This window comes from Glycine soja, chromosome 18 (genome assembly GCF_004193775.1).
Source record: "Glycine soja cultivar W05 chromosome 18, ASM419377v2, whole genome shotgun sequence".
Classification (NCBI taxonomy): Eukaryota; Viridiplantae; Streptophyta; class Magnoliopsida; order Fabales; family Fabaceae; genus Glycine; species Glycine soja.
This window is the reverse complement of record NC_041019.1, coordinates 41,660,501-41,681,113: the sequence shown is the minus strand read 5'-3', so window position 1 is coordinate 41,681,113 and position 20,613 is coordinate 41,660,501. Positions and strand designations below refer to the sequence as shown.

Genomic DNA, 20,613 nt, shown 5'->3' with positions numbered 1-20,613 from the left:
ATACAGACTAAGAATCCCAATACATCTAAGATTTTGCAGAGTATAAATTTTGTATGGATTGCAGTTGAAGATTCAAGACAAGGACTTTAAGTTTAGGCCTTTCAAAGACAATATTAACGAGTTAAAATTTCCACCAAATATCCATGAGATTATTTAACCTTATTAGAGTGGGTAGGAGTTGCAATCATAAATTTATAATTTATCTAATTGTAGATAATTAATAAGAAGAAAGTTTTAGATGTTTAATTAACCAGTTTTCGTCTCCAGTTTAGGCCGTGGTTTTGAGCTTGATGAAAGTGTCAATGGCTTATAAAGAGGAAGGAAAGGGGTTTAAGGGGAGAAGCGGCAATGGAAAGGTTTGGACATAGCTTCCAAAGAGAAGTAATTTGTAGGGTTTGAGTGTTTTTAAAATCATTTTACATCTGTTAGAAACATAATTGATTTTTTAAAAAAGTACAAAAATTATGAGATTGTCCCCACATTTCTTTCTACACCAATTGTTTGACAATTATTATAGATCTTATCATGTAAAATGGTATTTTTGTAATAGTGAATAAAAACTTGATGTGATTGTGGATGTGTTGGTGAATTATTCATATGTATGCATAAACATGTACATAATTTCGTTGTTGTGGAGAAGAACATACATAAGTTGGGGTTACTTGAAACTATCCCAAATAGTTTGGAACATGGTTATTAAATTCGTGATTTAACTAAAAATGACACAAGTTTATGAGTTTAGGACCCTCTTTTGGGTTAACTCGGATGTGAAGTGGTTTTCTAGTAAACTTGTATAGACTTGGGCAAATTCGATTAAACACACAAGTTAAGTCTTGAGTCGGTTAGTTCATAAATAGCAACTCTTTGACAAAAATAGGTAAAAATAAAAAACTATTTGCTTAAAAGGTGTAATATGGAAACTATTTATATAACATGGGTAATTTTGCTTTTTTTACATCGGTTATATCTACAATGAAAAGAATATTTTTTAATATCGGCGGTAGATAAACTGATGTCCAAATGTAATTTTTTACATCGGTTGTAAATATAACTGATGTAAAAAAACAAAATCACACATGTCATGTAAATAACTTTCATACTACACATGTTTCGGTATGCCAAAAAGTCTCACATCACTTAGGAGACAAGGGCTAGAAGAGTTTATAAACAACCTCCTTCATTAACCCACTGAGATGGTTTTTAAGGGACAAACCTGTGATAAGAAGATTTGAGGTTAGAACAACGCCTTTTATTAAATAGTTATATACTTTTACCTATTTTCATCAAAAGTCCTAAAGAGCATACCAACCCCTAGTTTATGGCCTTTATGGTCATTCAATGTAGTGACCATCACAAATTCTTGACTGGAATAATGGTGCTAAGGTGTGACTCCCTTTATCTGTGATTGTGAAGTTTTTTTCTTTTTATAAACCAAAGAGATTATATTAATTGGTACTTGTAGAACCTAAAGATACAAATAAATAGCTGATAAGAGTCTACTGATAACACCCCCCGCAATTTGAATTGTCTATAACATGATACCATAAGACTTGTTGTTGTTAGAGATAAGGAGAGCAACATGAAGATTAAGACTAGGAAGACTTTTGACTTTTAAATGCCCAACTCCAAATTAAGTTGCATTTGTATTGCTTGTTGCTTTTTATCCTTAGTCAATCTGTGTGTATATCATTCATTATCATATAGAAGTAGGAAAATAGTTTCTAAATAAGATATATCATTTGTGTTATATAACTCACTAGTTTAATTTATTACCTCTTGTGTGTAATCGATTGCATAAGTCTTTGAGAACTTGCAAAGAAATCAAAGCTCTAGTTTAATCGATTACCATATATTCGTAATTGATTACACAGTTCAAAATGAGGCCATGACTATTTTCTTGGGTCTTTGGTTTAATCGATTACAAGGATATAGTAATCGATTACATCGTTCTCGAAAGTATTCCCGGAATTGATCAAGAACACTTTAATCGATTAAATCAAGAGTGTAATCGATTACTCTGTTCTTGAATGTTTTCCAGAATTGGGGAAGAACACTTTAATCGATTAAATGGGAAATGTAATCAATTACTTTCACGAAATAATCGATTACATTGTCAATTTAATCAATTACAAACGATTATAACTATTTTTTCTATATATACCCACCTTGTGTTCTCACTTTCAATAGAGAAGAAAATGAACTTTTACAACTCACAAACTTCAATTTTCATTTCTTGGAGATTTCTATTCAATCAAGTCTTTTGTTTTTGCATTCGAATGTAAAGGTTGTATCTCTCCTTGATTTTGTTTCATATTCTTTTTACACATTATTACTATATGTGTAAGAGTTTTACTGCATGCTAAAATAGGTGTTTCTAGTTTGAAGCTAAGAGTAGATTTCTCTTAGGCTCAGATTCACTAAGGACCCTAGGGTTGAGTGCCTAAGTTTCATTTTCTAGGTAGAATTTGAAATTGATTGTGATTTCTCATAAAACTCTCATTGCATAGTAAAAATCCAATTCAGGTTGAATTAGATAACTGAATTAGCTTCTTTAGAAATAGAGAGTGAACTAGTATAAATCTTGTTCTTTATTTTTTCTTTTACTTTCATCTCTCTCTATTGCATTCTTTATCAATTTGTTAAGTTTTAAAGATATTTCAAATTGATGCACTTTAACAAAAAGGTTACTATGTTTGGGTGATTGATTCAATATTATTTTAAAAGAAAGTTGTCATATGATCCTTTGGGCAACAAAAGTTTTAAAACTCAGTTTTTGACGATTTAATTTTACACCAATTCACCCCCCCCCCCCCTCTCTTGGTTTGGTTAGCCCCCATTGTTCTTTCTCAATTATCCCACCGTCAAATATCCTAGATACTAGAAAGTGGCTGCCATTTATCACATATACTAGGACTACATTAATATTTGTGTATCCCTTCAACATAAATACGAGACTATTGCTTCAGACTTTAGAGCTCTCTTCAATCTTTGTTGTGATGTTGAGGGAAAGGACACTGGTTTTCAAACTCTTGGAGTTATTTTTTTGTGAGATTAAAGGAAAAAGTCCAAGCTAGGAACCTCTATAAAACAGGACACAAATCATGTAGCAAATACCATCAGTGAAACAAAGTCTGCAATGAAATAAAAAACATGATAATCAACATTAAGAGAAAGCCCATAGTTAGCAAAGGTATCAGCTAATTGATTTGCTTCCTTGAAGGCATGGGAAAAGGAGACCATTTCCCTAGAGCTCAACAATATTTTAATATTCTTCACAATGGGATAGCACAAATGTTTAGCATAACACCCATCATTGATCAATCTAACAGCTACCAGAGAATCCAACTCAATGTTGATCATCTGGAACCCCCATTGACAAGCCAACCTTAAGACCTATATAAATCCCATTGAGCTTAGCTTGGATGATGGAGCATAATCCCAACCGGGCAGAGAAACCCACAATGAAACCATTGTTAGGACCCTAATGACCTCTCCATATGTAGCTACTCTTCTATCAAAGACCACTGCAACATCTGTATTAACCTTAACAAAATTGTGGAGAGGAGGACTCCAGGTGATCGCATTAGAGTTATTATGAATCCCCATCAAACTATCTGGGTTGTCTTTTGAAGACTTCATAACTATCCTTAATGTTCTTACACCTTTGACGAATAAGGCTAGCCACACCATGATCTTCCATGAAACAGTGTCTAAAAATATCCTTATTTCTCCTAAACTAGAACACATCTAGGGTAACCACAAAAGTCATGGGCCATTAATCCAGATCATTTGAGCACTACCCCTTCAAATTAATACTCAACTAATTGCAAACATATTTTCCTACATAAAAGGAATGAGCATTATCACTCAATAAAGAATCCCAAACATCCTTAACTTTTGGGCAATCTCTAACTAAGTGGAATATGGTTTCAACTTCATCCAAACACATAGGACAAATAGGGTCCTCAGTTATATGTCTCCTGAACCTTTCACTACTAGTCAGGAGACTTTGCTTCCAACTTTCCAAACAAAACATCTAATTCTCTTTGGGACAAGGATTTTCTAGGTCAACTTATAAATCTAGTTCTTTGGAAATTTTCCATGATCAAATAACATAGCATAGGCTTTTTTCGAAGAAAATTACCCATCACCAAGATTGCACCATTAGATAGAGTCCTCCTCTTCAGTACTTAAAGGAAAACCATAATTAGCAATTTGGTTCACCACATCAATATGCAACCTACTATGGAATTTCAAAAAATCCCACCTATTCGTCTCATCATAAACCTTAGACACAAGTAGCTGACATTCCTAATTCGACAAAGGGATATTAGAGACATCCTTTAGTCTCCCTCCTTATTGCAGTCATATGTCTAACTAGAATCTAATTGTTCTGCATCATTTATATTCTAGCAGACGCTCTTATCCAGCTGAGGCCAACTAGACTTAATCCCCTTCCACAAGTTCGACCCCCTCCCCAATGAGTCTATAATAAGGAATGGTATCTCCCCCGCACTTATATTTTGTTCTAACCAATTGGACCCATTTGTCAGTCCTATTATTTATCAGCTTCCAATTATTTTTCAACATAGAAACTTGATTGGCTCTTCTCATATCATAAAGTCCCAAGCCACCATGCTTCTTAGGCACACACAAACCTTCCAAAGACACAAGATGAACCTTCGTAGCCTGTTCCATGTCCCCTTAAACAAAGCTCCTACACTTGCGATCAATAGAATCACAGACAATCTTTGGCAGCAAAGTAGATTGCATTATGCAAGAAGGGAGAGCTTGAAGAACCGCCTTAGAAGTGTAACTCTACCCACAAATTATAGCTACTTAGATTTCCATGTGCTAAGCCTTTGATTAACTTTGTCGAGGATGAACAGGTAAGTATTTTGGTTGAACCTTTTATGGAGGATGGACACCCCTAAATAATTTCCCAAATCATTGGTCCTTTAGAAACCCAAATCCTAGTTGATCATATATTTTTTCTGCCAATGCTCATTTTAGGAAAAGAACACTCGAGTCTTCTCTCTACTAACTTTCTGGCCTAAACTACTGTAGAACAACTCTAGTATCTTCAATATTGGCTCCACTTGGGACATCTCACCTTTGGCAAATAGAATAATATCATCCGCAAAGGCCAAATAAGCCAACTTAGGCCCATTCCTAGAAATCTGGATAGGGTCCCAAATGTTATTATCAATTGCCACATTGATGAGATGAAGCAACCTTTCTAAGTTGAGCAAAAAAAGACAAAAGGATAAAGGATCCCCCTGGATGGCTCAAATTGACTCAAAGCTTTCCCATTCCATATGACCTTCATCTTAGAAGAGAGGATACACACTAGAGCAACTCTACAATATTTTGCAGAATCCCTAAATCTTCCAAAGTTTCTCTAATAAAGGGCCATCTAAGCCTATCATAGGCTTTTTCAAGGTCAAGTGTTAATAGCCACCCACCAACTGCCATTGATTTTTGGAAAAATGGGCAAATTGGCCTAAACTCTTTTTAAAGTGCTTTTCTCCTCTCTTTTTTGTGTAGTTTATTGGGTCTTTATTTTAAGTCTGAAGTATGTTTGGTCCTTCTTTTTTTTTTTAAATTAAAAACTAGTTTTAAGTTAAAGCTAATAAAAGCTTAAAAATAAAAGTAAAAATTGTTTGTTTACTTTCATTTTTTATTTTAAAAGTTTTTTTAAAGTTAAAATCTGTTTGGAAAAATAAAAATAAGAGCTTAAAAATAAAAGTAAAAGTTGTTTGTTTACTTTTAGTTTTTTTAACTTTAAGTATTTTTTAAGTTAAAAGCTATTTGGAAAAATATATGTTTAAAATAAGTTATCTTATCGGATGAAAAAAAATGTATTTATAAACAAAATAGTATTTTATAAAATTGAAAACATATCCTGAAATAGTCTAATAATAATTAACGTGTAGTATATTATAACCTAAAAATATTGGCACATGTAGGTATTAACAAACTGAACTTAATAATAATAATAATAAGGTTTAATGTGACTTTTTCTTTTAAGTATATTTCATAATTATTTTACTTTTTTATATTTTAAGTTTTAAAAGTTTTATTTTAATCTTTATATTTTAAAAAAATATATATCTGACGACCACCACCACCCCATGGCACCGCTTGCTACACCTTCTCCATGCACCCACAACCGTCCTCCACCGCCGCTGTCATCGTGAAGCAATCCACCTCCCCGAGGTTAACGTGACATCACACACCACCACGCGCAATGCATCCTCAGCCACCGGAGTTGCAACCAAGAACCATCAAACTAGCAACTCGAATCGTCTCACTAGAAGCAGATGAAGCAGCAACACCACCAACACGTCAAGATCTGAGTTTTTTTTTTTTTTTGACATCTGAGCATTTTTTCCAAATCTGAGTACTTTGTTTTTTCAGATTTGAGCTTTTCTTCCACCCATTTGAACTTCAACCGCTCATGCTTTTCAGATTTGTTTCGTCTTTGTACTCTCGATTACAGCTTAACCCCCTTACTGGGTTTAGTTCCTTTGGATCGATATGCTTTTGCTTGTTCATCTTTTAGAGTATTCAGTCCCTATGAGCATAGTTTTTCTTAAGAAATGAGTGATAGGTTCGTTAAATAGGATTAGCAACTTCTCACCTTATTTGTTCCGTGGGAAGTGATATGAAACTTCAAAAAAACAAAAGTTTTGCCAAACAAGGTTTGATGGAATTATTAGCCGAATTTTCTTGTGTGTAACTTTGGTACTTGGGACTTAAGAATATGCTGTTTCCTTTTCCCGGCTACTTTGCGATGGAAGTTTCTGCCATAAAACCCTTGCAAAATAGATTGTCAAATTAAAATTGAGCTAAGTGAGGGAAAATATCACCGTCGATCCATCGCAAATTTGCGAAGGATTAGTTACATCGCAAATCGGTTGCAATGAGAAGAAACAGAATATTGTCATTTAGCATAGATTGATTGCAATTCCCTCACTATTCAATTATGAGAAAATTTAATGAAATTATAAAATAAATTAAAATTTTGTGAAAGATAATTTTTCTCACAAATCCCTTGTAAAAATGAATTAATGTTAAAATTAATGTGTATGTTATGAGCGAGAGGAGGAAGATAATTGCCTTAGTTCGAGGTCAAGGTCCCTCCTAAACTAAACTAAGCTTTTACTCAAAATGTTTTTGTCCGTTTTTATTCATGCATTCAATATCCTATATATACACTACCTTCATAACAGCTTTTAACAAATCAATAACTAACTTTACAGCAGCTTCTAACAACCCTAATATGGTTGTAACTAACTGATTCTATGGCAGTGTATGGTAGTGCATGCATCTTCTTCCAATGGCGCCCCACTGTTGGATCTTCTTCCTGGTGCATCTTCTTCCTAACATTTCCTAGCCCATCAAAAACACCTTGTCCTCAAGGTGTTGGGTGCAGAAAATAGAACATGAGTAAAACAGAAGTTCAGCCTGTGCCAGCCATGGTTGTGGTTGAGACGGTGGCTTCGGTGGTGGTGGTGGTGGTGGTGGATGTGGTGACGGGTGTGGCGGCGAACGTTTTCGTCGATGACAGACGGAGCAAAGCCAAGTCTTGACAATAAAAAGAATCCAAACCAAGCGCGGATGAATCTGATGCTTGACAGCATCATCGCCGAGCAAGATGGTGTCATTGCCGTAAGGGATTTTGTGGCAATGGTCATGACGGTAACGACATTGGGCAGTGCGGAGTGATAGGGGCAACGGACGACTAAGCTGGAAGTGGCGATTGGTCGTATGAAAGCGGGGAAGCGGTAGCAGAGCCATGGGTGCGACTGTTTTGAGTTTGGGATGGTGGGAAACAGCCAAGGAAGGCAGAGTTGACGTGGGTGTTGTTGTTGGTGGTGGTTGTGCAGATGAGGACGGAGCTGTGTTTTGATGTTCCAGTATTGCCATTGGCGCTGTAGGATCCATGGAAGGCGGCACGGTTTGCAGAGCTGTGGTACTAAACAAGCTTAATAGACGGTGTCGGGTACTCACAAAATCAATAGCTGGTGGCAGCGACGACGATGGTGGTGGCTGCATTGAAGAAGGAAACCATGGGATCCGGGTACCACACAAGGCTAGCAAGCGGATCCAGGTACTCTCAAAATCAATCCCAAGGAAATGAGCTGGATGTATATAAGGAGAAGGTGGGTGCTGAAACGGAAGGGATGGCTCCTGCAAAGGGTGGTGTGTTATGGCATGGCCGGAGTAGGAGTAGAGGCAGCCACGCCAGCCATGGGCCAAACAAATCAATAATTGTAAGTAATTTTAGTCCCTCTAGAAAAAATTGTGATAAAGTTGTTTATGATTTAAATTTTTTTGTAAATATAATAGAGATAGGACTAGAACTCAAGTCCTTTAGTTTTTCCAATATCACCTAAACCACTAAATCAATTCAATAACTTAATTAATACTAAAGACACTATATTATATATACATTACTATAAAGTTTAATTCAATTTTTTATTATTTATTTAATTTTAAATATGTTTTATGAAAAATAAATTTATCCAATAAATATAATAATAAAAAAAATTAACAAATAAATTATATAATTTATTATTTAACATAATTTTTCAACTTTCTTAATAATTTTTTTACCACATCACTAATTTATAAAATTATAATGTTATTTCCATAATGTAATAATATTCGAGAAACTAAGATCTCATTTGAATTTAATTTAGTTGTACTTGAAATTTACGTCAAATCTTACATTTCATTGAATGGACCCACCAATGATTAACGAAGGTATATGGTATTGATATAGTCATCAATAAGAAATTGTGTCATAAATAAACAACTTGTAGATCTGAGATCCTTCAAGAAGAACGTCACCATTATTCACCACAACTTGTGGAGTCTTTGTCCTTGCCATCTCATCGTCTTTTGCGACACCGTAAACAAGCAATTCATATCGACAAATTAACCTCACTATCATTCAAGAGCCAGGACATGATAGATCTAAGGCAACTCGTAGATACGAGATCCGACAAGAAGGACGTCATCATTCTCTGTCACAACTTGCGTGAGTCCTTGTCTTCACTGCCCCATTGTCTTTCGTGACACTGTGAATGGACACTTCCAATTGACCTCACTACCATTCAAGAGCTAGAACATGATAGATCTAAGTCAACTCGTAGATTCGAGATCCTCCAAGAAGGACGTCACCATTCTCTGCCACAGCTTACGCAAGTCCTCGTCCTCACTGCCCCATCTTTTTTCACGACACTGTGAATGGGCAATCCCTATTGACATATTGATCTCACTACCATTTAAGAGCCAGAACATCATAGATCTAAGGCAACTCATAGATATGAGATCCTCCAAGAAGGATGTCACCATTCTCCGTCGTAGCTTATGCAGACCTTGTCCTCGTCACCCTGTTGCCTTTCGCAACACCATGAACAACAATTCCTATTGACAAATCGACCTAACTATCATTCAAGAGCTAGAACATGATAGATCTAAGGCAACTTGTAGATCTGAGATCCTCCAAGAAGGACATCACCATTCTCTGCCAAAGCTTGAGTGAGTCTTCGCCCTCATTGCCTCATCATCTTTCATGACACATAGTTTCCTTGCAAAACCATGGCAAACTATATTACCAAGTAAGTAGTGAGGGATTAACGAGGAAATATTCTTTCACTAATCAACAAATTTATTTTAATGCATGTTAAGGGACACATTTGAGCCAGTAACTTAAACATTAAGAATTTCCATGATGTTGAGTTTTTTAATGTTTCATGGTTGTAATCATTGCATTGGATTGTTTGGATGTATGAATTGAGATTAAAATCATTTTGATGGAAGACTTGTGATAAAAACTTAAAACCATAACAATTGCAATTTATCTTTTAATTCAAGAGTTTAATTTTAATATATCGTTGGTGTAAATATTTTTCTATAGTTAGTTAGTTAGAAATAATCATATATATTTAAAAATAATAACTTTTAATTATATAATAATTTCTGATTAAATAGTACTACTAGCTTTGTATACTATTAATATAGGCTTAATTAAGTTTTTCATACCTAGAAAATAGGTTGTTTTCAAATTACTAGTTAACATTCATTTTTTCAACGAAGTACCTGAAAAATATTATGTTTCAACTTACTACCTGTCGTTAGTCCCCTTCTGTTAAGTGATGACATCACGCCTTATCACTGACACTTCAACACCACGTCATCACCTTCTTCCCCTTCTCCAATGGCAACCACCACCACCGCACCACCACCGCCGACCACATTGTGCCACCACCGTTGTTGACCACCACCACCGCATCGTCCAACCCTTTCTCCTTCTCCCTTTCTTCATTTTTTCCCAAACTCTGAGGAATGCTTTCGATGAAGTTGTTCTCCCAAAGCTGCAACACCTCCAAAGTCAATAACTATCCAACAAACTCGGGAATCGTGCCATAGAGCTTGTTCCAGAACAGGTTCGACAGAATGAGATTCTTCATCTCCGTATAACTCGCCAAAACCTCTTCGTAGAGCATGTTATTGGAAAGGTCCATTGACTTGAGGCTTTTCAAGTTTCCTAGCTCAGAAGTGAGAGAATCAGAGAGCGTATTCACCTGGAGAAACTACGTGTCGAGATTCTAAAGCTATCCTAGCTCTGCCAGAATCTCGCCGAAAAGGCTGCAGTAGGTGGCGTTAAGACTTACGAGGTTGAAGAGGTTTTCAATCTTGGGCGGGATGCTGCTGGAGTAGGCATTATAGTAGCCAATGTAGAGCTCGAGGAGGGCAAAGAGGTTTCCAAGCTCCGGAGTGATTTCATCGGTGAGCTCGTTGTCAGAGAGGGCAAGGTAGCGGAGGTGCTGCTAGGTGTCGTACTCGGGAGGGATCTGGCCAGAGCTAAATATTTTTTTTTAAAATAATAATAAATAATGACATGGTTGTTTCTGTTTACGTGTTTAGAGATAAAATATAATGATGTGACACTTCATCTGCCACGTCATCACTTATTGAAAGAAAACTAATGATAGATAATAAATTAAAACATAAAAAATTTCAAATACTAAATTAAAAAAATAAAAGTTAAATAATAATATAAAAATAACATTTTTTAAGTATGAAAATTTTAATTAAATCATTAATATATTTCAATCAAATTTCGTGATCACTCAAAATAAATCAATTTAGACGTAGTAAAAATAAATTTGTTGGAATTGAAACTTTTTTGAAAAATCATGTCAAACTAACGTGAGAGAACTCTTACTTTTTCCAAAACTATGGTTGCATCGTAGAATCTGGTAAGGTGTGGGATATGCATTGGATGTAAATTCTAAGCAATAGTGACAGGTTGCCCCGGACCACAAGGTGTAATAATTAATAATAGTGTGTTGTCGTCTTAATGGTTATTGCACATGGGCCGGTATTGACATGCGTGGGGTGGTGTCACTCATTTGTCAAATACAAGTCAATACAACTTCACTGCACAACTTGAAGATGCAGCCATCTCAGCCTCATTATTACTAGGATTTGGTTGCTCCAAACCACCACATAGATTGCCATAATTTGCAGTTTCTTTCTGGCCATCTGCATTTGCATACACTTTGTTACTTTCCCAATTAATCTTATCTTATTTTTCATTCGAATTTCTGTCTATGGGCTACCTTTCCCCTTTAGGTTTTACAGAATATAGTAATTCAGTGAAAATGTTAAGACATGGTTTAAAAATAACGAAATGATGTTTTCAATTGTTTTTGAAAAATGATTTTATTTTAAAAAAATATTAATGGTTAATTTATTAATTTTCATTAGTGAGAGACTAAAATCTACATTTATTCATTTTCTCTTCTTTTTTACTATCATATTAATCTTATATTTCTTATTTTACTAAATGATATTTTCAATAGTTAAGACTTAAGAATATAATTATGGAAGATCAGTCTACTCATATTAATCCAATCGAGACACTGAATGAATGGGTTACTCATTGACCCGATTAACCATATATATATATATATCAAAAATTTTAAAAATATATATGTTATACTTAACATAATAATCAATTTATAATTTTATATTCTAAAATTAAATTTATTGTCATGATCAAACTATAAAATATTATATAATCATTTATTACTATAAATTACTACTATTTTATTGAATATTATCATTAAATTACTAAAGAAACTCTTATTTTTTTAGGACTAAATATAAAAGTTATTGAACAACTATAAGAAAATATGTTAAAGATGTATAAAACACAAATATTGAATCATATCATGATCAATACGAAGATAATTAATTAGTATATATTGTTATCAAGATAAAAAAATATTATAAGAGCATATTATGTATTATATGTTATTCAATAATTAATTATTAACAGTTTAACATAATATAAGAACCGAAAAAAAACTCAACCAGATCAAATAGAATCAACTGAGTTTGGATCACCAGGTTTAATCAAACCTGATCGAGTCAATTCAAACCAAACTAGGTCAAATACATTTTTATTATTTACCATCATCGGACCTTCCACAACACCAAATCCAACCTAATTGGTCCATTTTTATTACTATGTTTAAGAGTATAACTTCATATTATGTAAATAGTAGTTCCAGAAAAATACCTGGAATGAAAGCTGTTATTATTCCACTACATTGCAAACACTAAAGTTTTTATTTGATAGAAACATATATTATACAAGTTTTTAAAAATTAATATGATTCTATATTAAAAATATTGAAAAAAAAACTCATAATTAATTTGGTAATGGAAAATTTAAAGTTGAAATTGAAAAGAAAAAACCCGACATCTTTATTCTCTAAAAAGAATAAAATAGAAGTTAACTCTCATTTAAATAAATATACTCTACTTTAAGAATTAAAGATAATTGATCATAACATAAAAAAATAAATTGTGTTTTGTGTTTCTAACATAAAAAATCTCCTCTATTAACTAGGTACGTAATAATAATGACAAATTACACGCACATTCTTTTTACTTTCTTTGATAATGTACACTCATTCTAAGTTGTAACAAAATTAAATTTGATAATTATTCTTTTTCTTCTTTTTACCCTAAACGCACATCCCTCAATTTATACGAGTGCGTCTATAGTTACTTTTATCTTATACTAGTTGTAAAATAGGCATTCCCTGGAGTGCCTTATGTCTTAATTGTCGCTTTTTTAATTAGATGCAGTTGTAATAACTGTTATATTGAAAAGTTATTAGACAACAATTATGATTGTTAATGATTTTTAAAAGTAATTGAATGATATATTAAAAATAACAAATATGTATACTAACATAATTGTCTTTATTAATAGTTATATATAACTAATTCAGAAATAGTTTTTACCAAAATACAGTTATTTGATAAAATAACTTATTTTTATTAAACTTTGATAGTAATTTATTCAACTTTTTTTGCCTTTTTTTCTAAAAAAATGAAGCGAGTCAATTTTTTTTTATAAAAGTTCTTAAAAAATAACTAAGTTGTTTTTAAGAATAAATAATGAAATGAATGAGCTTTTGGAAGTTGACTGGCACACTTCCCTTTGTAGTTGGGTCAAGTATAACTTTGATGGCGCTGCTTAAGGTAATCTGAGTCACGCGACTTGGGGAATGATTTTTTGGGACATCAATGGAACCAGTTTAGTTTTTTCTTTTTTTTCTTTTTAGGCAAATAAATATCATGATGTATCATGTTCGTGGAATTTACAAAAAATCAAGAGTTCCAACAGCTTACCAAAGCAAAAACCATCTATTATAGTCAATTACTGAGCATGTCCCTCTAGATGTTTACTGTGCTGGAAAAAGTACTTTTTACTTTGATTAATTTACACATTCGACATCGATTATTAACCGTCATCGTAGGTAATGTCATAAAATTTTTTAGCTTTCTACGACGATTCCATAAAAATTGTATTAGAAAATCGTATCCTTCTAAGACGGTTCTTATCTAACAACCGTCTTAGAATGGTAATATTCAAAAATGATTTTTAACTAAAACTCGTCTTTAAATGTCATCATTTTAAAAAAATCGTACTAGAATGTTTTTTTTAAAATATTAAAATATATTGAGGATTCTAAGATGGTTTTTCAGAGAACCGTCTTAAAATGTGTTTTTTTTTGAAAAAAAATAAAAATTAACTTCTTCCAATTAAATTCAAGAAGTTTTGCTCTCTCTCTGACTTCTCAAAATATGTTTTTCCATTCCAGGGCAATGAATAATCTTTTATCATAGAATTTTGACTACTGCCTTCACTATTTTAATTAGCTAGTCATGTGACTACATATATATAGTTTGGCTAATAATATTTTTTTGAACTCCAAACATAGTTCATTTGTAGTTTGACTATTTGAACAAGTTAATTGATCCAGTATAGATATGATATAGGTAAAAATTTAGACAACCACAGTCTCCAAAATTAATGAAATAACATAATAAAGAAGCTTTTACAACAAAAGATATGTATGAATCTACCTTGTCTAAATTTTGATAAAGATAACATCTCTTATTTCACAATTTGTCTACTGAGACCCCTCCTGATTTATTTCTAGCAGCTTCTCAAACGACAAAGGGGTTGAATAGCTCCCATCAAAATAAGATCACTCTGAATAAATAGGAAAGGTCAATTCATTGGCTAGTTATTATCATAAATACATGAGGACCCACAATCAAAATTATATATATCTTTAGAAAATAATAGACTTATTTGGGCCTGAAAAAAAATCTTGAAGTTAATAAAATTAGACACTCTCGTGAAAGATCCCAACCCATTGATCTATCTGAGATGCTCAAACATGGAGGAATCAGGCCTACAAGTGTTGTGTGACTGCCCCTTTGCTAGATTAGTGTGGGCTCTCCTAAAATGAAACATCTTTCATTTTTCATGCAAAATTGTGTTGCTGATATTCATATTTGGTTGTCTAATAACAAGTAACAACCTTGTTCAATATTTTGATAACATGTCTAAAAAATCTATTTAATTGTTATATTACAACATAAAATTGAGAAAGAAAGAAATTTTCATTTATAAAAATATTAATTAAACAATGAGTGTTGAAAACCTTAATCTCAAATCATATTACCTACAATATTTTAAAAATGTGCTACAATAAGAAGTTGACCATAAGAATGTATATTATTAGCTATTATTGGAATTAGTTGCCTTTTTTTTATTCTGCGGAATTAGTGAACTTGCAAGATATAAAAGTTATAACTATCAATTAACACACATATCTTTACTTTTATGTAAAGATAGGACAAATAGAAAAAGTTAGCTTCTCTTTTCAAGTCTTTCTGTTAGTCTTTTTCTATTATTTGTAATTTTAATTTGTAAGTAAGTTGAAGAATTTTTATTTGCATTTTAACTCTTATAAGCAAAATTACATTCAAAAATTTTAAAACTAATTTTTTTCAAAGGTTTAATTTATTTTACCATATTCCTTAAATATAATTTTCATTTAAATATAAAAAATGATTTCATTCCTTTGCAGGAATTACTCCAAGCAAATGATACAAGAGCTCAGGGGACATCTAGTATGGAGAGCCTTTGCTTGATTTAATATCATTAAATTTTGTTGACTGAGAAGGTAAAATATACAAAAAAATATGAATTATAAGCAACTAGCATTATGATTGTGTATGATAAGAAGCTGAATAGATAAATTCAAGGTTGTTAAAGGCTACCTTTGCCAACCCAAAACCTGCAAGCTTGACTTGCCCTATATTAGCACACTTAATATCCATTTAAAATTCAATAATTAAATTGAAATAAAAGTTATACCATGCAGTAATAAAAGTTACTGTGTATGTATTTTCAAGACAAAAATCAAGGAAGCTTGATCTTTCAAGCATATTACATCTCACACATATGTCAAAATTCGAAAGCTATGAATCTTAAACCAACATAACAGACACGGAGATAATTATTCTGGCCACACAGGAATTAAATATAGCTAGAACAAGGCATATGATAGCAATAAAGCATGTCAATTTTTCTTGGCAATGAACAAGCCCCTCATCTGCTCTCTAGATTCACAAAACTATCTTAAAATCATAATGAGAAAGTAACAAACCCACCTTGCTGAAGTCGCCAATAAAATCATCCTTCTTGTTCTCAAGGGCATCTAACTCCGACTATAGTGTGTTCACAAACTAAACTACACAAGTAATGAAGTTATTAGTACTCTAGAATCACAACTAAAAATGAAAATACTAAGCAAAATATATCATAAGGACAGAAAAACCTGATTAGTTCGATCCTCAGCGATGACATCATCAAATCCTGCATCCTCGGCATCTGTAGATGATTTAGAATACAAGGAGATTGTCAAGCAGAAGAAATGTTATATGATTTCGGTAGAAAACTTAGTTTTCAACTTTGAAGTCACATCATATGTAAAAAATGACCACACATAAAATCTAGGTGAGTGGCCCCACTATCTCTCTAACCCCACTCTTGAGTACAAAAAAAATGATACTCTCCCCCTTTATCTCTCTGACCCCACTCTTGGCTCTCTCTTCTCTCCATGCTCTTTCCCCAGTCCATTCCTTACTAATTTTCATTTTATTTTATGCTTTATAATAACTTAAAATTTTTAAAAAAGGTCAAAACACGCACATAGGCTAATATCTATGGCAACAATATTGTTTTAGTGAACTCACTACTTAATTAATCAAAGCTTCCAATTACCTTCACCATCAACCAGTCGTAGTTCCATGGAATGAAATGGTATTAAAGCAGGACGTTGGGGACAGGAGTAGAGAAATTTAGTTTGATCACACATTATTATGGCTAGCATGCAGGTTTAAGGTTAGACATGCTATAACTTGTTTATCTAGAACTAAAGAAATTAAATAAGTGTACACTAGGAAGAAAATGAGGCAAGATCAAAACAACTAATTAGTGAAGTATTCTTAATTCACTAAATTTCCCATGGTAGTATTTTTTTTTTCCAATATACATATATAATCAAGTTACTTGTGAGGAAGTAACAACCATGATTCTCATATCTATTGCAAGCCCGTATAGGTGTTCTTCTACATCAACACTAGTTGCACTGCCTACATTAATTTTTGTTAGGATATGAAACAAGATTAACAATGAAAAAGAAGCAACAATTTCTCTAAAAAGGAATTGAAGACTTTCTAAGGGGCATGTTGTATGAAACAAAAATGTTTAAGAAATTTAAAAAATTCTATCTGAATTTCCAAGAGATTATATTTACATATCATCCCCAATCTTTGTTGTTCTCCAAGAGAAAGAATGTCTTCCCATTTTAAATTTGCATCCCAGTTTCTTTCCTCCCTTTCTAGAAGATAATCTACTCCGTTGTCCTCCACCGAGTGCACCGGATTCTGATCGTGTTTGTGTTCAAAATCCATATCCATGACTAAAAAAGCACAAGATGAACAAAATATGTATATAAAAACTATTCATGAAAGATTGGTTCTCAATATAGAATCACTCACTTCTGCCTTATAAAATTGTAAAATTGTATTTAAGTAACCAATGACTTATCAAATTAATTAGACGGCATGTGCTAAAGATCTAGCCAAATAAATGTTTAAAAAAATCAAAATCCAGAGAGTAATATAACTAAAGTCTCTAGGACAAATACATTGTATCTCAACAATTATGATAAGCATCAGAGATTAGAAACAAGTCATTAAATCCCCCTGCCAATAATAAGAGTACCAACCTCTCCATATACAAATAATGCAAGAAAATGTAATTATAGTAATACATTTAATCAATAATCAGTAAAATGATTTAGCTTGGTGGATTATTATAAGATGTACTCGCTTACCATCAGTGTAAACCAGGAGAAAAAGCACTGTGATGAACCAGATTGGAGTGCTAAAAAATTAGAAAAAGAGCAGTTAATTATTCTATAATTTTATAAAGACATGTGTGACATGTTATTTTAATTTTTTTTTTATCAGAGTGTGACAATTCATCTAGGAGGAAGACTAGTCAATCTTGCATGTCATGGAGCTCATCTACTTTAACAACATAAGTACTATATTTTATTAACAAGCTTATGAAGTGAAGATGTCCCGTGAAAATTAAAATACAATAAGTAACAAACAAAATTACCTTCTATGAAGATGGCATTCGATCAGGTTCATTTCACCAATTAGAGTCACGAAAGAAATGTACACACGCACATTTAAAAACTATTTAGCAGTAATAGTTGTAGCAGTAGTGAGTAGTCTACTATTACTACCTGATCATAAATCGTGTTGATCTCGGATCCCCCTATCTTCCTACTTTGCCACGTAGCTAGAGAAAAGATTATTACAAGTTGAGTAACAAAATGAGAGAAAAAATGTACTAGGGATAATAATAAATTAATAATAATAATAATAATAATATATTTTTAATAAAAATGTACCAGGGATAATAATAAATTAATAATAATATATATTGCTTTATATATTATTATTAATAATAAATAAAACTATTCCTTGCATATGGATAGCCAAATCTGTCAAGGAAATTGTTTTAATAATCCAAGGGGAATAATACAGCTAAACAAATTTAGCTGAATTCATGTTGCAAAGGATATAAAACTTTCAAGTTAAAAGCATGTAATTATGATTAAAATGAACATAATTTCATTTCTCAAGAGGCACATACCCATTAAAGTTGTCTTAGCCAGTAAGGCCATTACAAATGGCCAAGACATCCATGTAGTAAAGAAATTTTCATCAAATTCAAACTGTGCTTACAAATGGTGGTGTCATATATTTGATTTTAGTGGCAATCCAACCACACCATCTACAGTATATTCGAATTTCCTCATTAAAAATAGTGTCATGCTTGCACTACGAGGCTGGATTTTCTTCATTTAGTCTTGCTTCATTTGTTCCAATATTATCAACCTGCAGATTATAACATACAAGGTTGGTTAATGATTTCTCCACTCATATAAAATAATACTATATATCTAGATATAGCAAACACAATGGTGAAGAGGCAAAACAAAAGAATCAGTAGAAGCATGTTGTTTCAAAACAATAGAAAGGGTCAATATATATAAATTAAATTTTTTAAAAAATACAACTTACCTTTAACAATTTGTATAATTTTTTTTCCTCTGTTGTCATCCTTTCATACTCTTTCTTCTTCTTAAATCTAAAGAACATATATATATGTGCCAGATTCAACTGCTCCAAACACACCGCATTAGGCAAAGGCCCCAGCAATTGGTTAAAAGCTCTCATTGAACACTATCAAGTTCTGCAGCAACCCTATCTCCGCAAGGAAGCACGACCTGAACGCGTTGTTCATCAAAATAATCTCATTCAGCCTCTTCATGTTGTCGATTCCCGCCGATTCCCATCCGTGGAAGCGATTGTTTGCCAGCACAATCATCGACACCAGCGAGTTTTTGAATTTTACGATAAGTCGAAGACGAAGCGATTGTCATTGATGAAAATCATGTCCAAGTCCTTGTTGAAGAGCTCATTTGGAACCTTTGAATTTGTTGAATCTTAGATCTAGAAACTTGAGCTGCGACAAACACAACACCACATCGAGGAACTTCTCGACGAAGCAGTTGTTGCTGAGATCTAACTCGAATAGGAGTTTCAGTTTGTCAAACTTGTGTGGCACAGTGCCGCAGAAGCGGTTAGTGTTGATCTGGAGAAGCACGAGTTCAGTAAGTAAACTTGGCTCCTTCGATAGGTATCTGGCAATGTCACCATGGTTGAGGTTGATTCTGACGACGGATAAGGGATCTATGATTTTCTTCCTCATCTCACATGAGGCATCTGAGGAAACCAAATGCCTCAACACAACCAAATGTGGAACGCCAAACACACACAAGACTTTAAGTGTAGTCATCGTGGAAAGTTGATTTCCTTCGATCGTTGGTATAGATCTAAGAAGAATGCAACATAAAGGATGGATAAGGGTGAGTGTGGTTTGTTTCTAGGGATTTTGAAACTGTGTGAGGAGTGAAGGAGCGTATGAGTGTGAGAAGAAAAAGAGAGAGAGTGAACGTTCAAAGAAGTCGAGGCGACAAAGTGAGTGTGCTGCCCGATAAGAAAGAGAAAGCAAAAAGGTCTGCACTGCCTAATACGAAAGAACGAGAAAGCGAGAAAAAGTGTAAACATTCAAAGATGGTTTTTACAAAACCGCCTTTGTACAAAATTCAATTACGACGGTTTTTAGAAAAACTGTCCTTAAACTCATAATTTTAATACGGTTATTTAAAAACCGCCTTCGTTATTAATGTACTTAATTACGATACTGCCACTAGATTATTTTCAAAGACAATCTATGGTCGACCGTCGTTATTAGCGTGTTGTAATAAAAAATTATTTCATGCTGCTTATCCATATTGACCTATGTCATTAAGTGTATTGATGTGATGGTCATTAGGATCTAGTCACATTTTTTGTAGTGACGAAAGTCGTAGTGATTCCATTATTGATATATGAGATTGACCATGTTATTAAGGTGGAAGTCTAAAGGTAAATAGTGTATGGATGCACGCCTAAGGATTTTTTATATAATTGTTACAATATATGGCCTAAGTGGAAGATTGTTAGAATTTTCTATTCCAATAATTAATGTGGGCTAATATTATAAGATAATTATATTAGCTATTTATC

General features: G+C 33.0%; 1 pseudogene; it reads right to left on the bottom strand.

Annotated features, from left to right (window-relative positions):
- Window positions 1-14,322: 14,322 nt before the first annotated feature.
- On the bottom strand, window positions 14,323-20,225 carry LOC114395838 (annotated as a pseudogene).
- Between the last annotated feature and the right edge of the window lie 388 nt (window positions 20,226-20,613).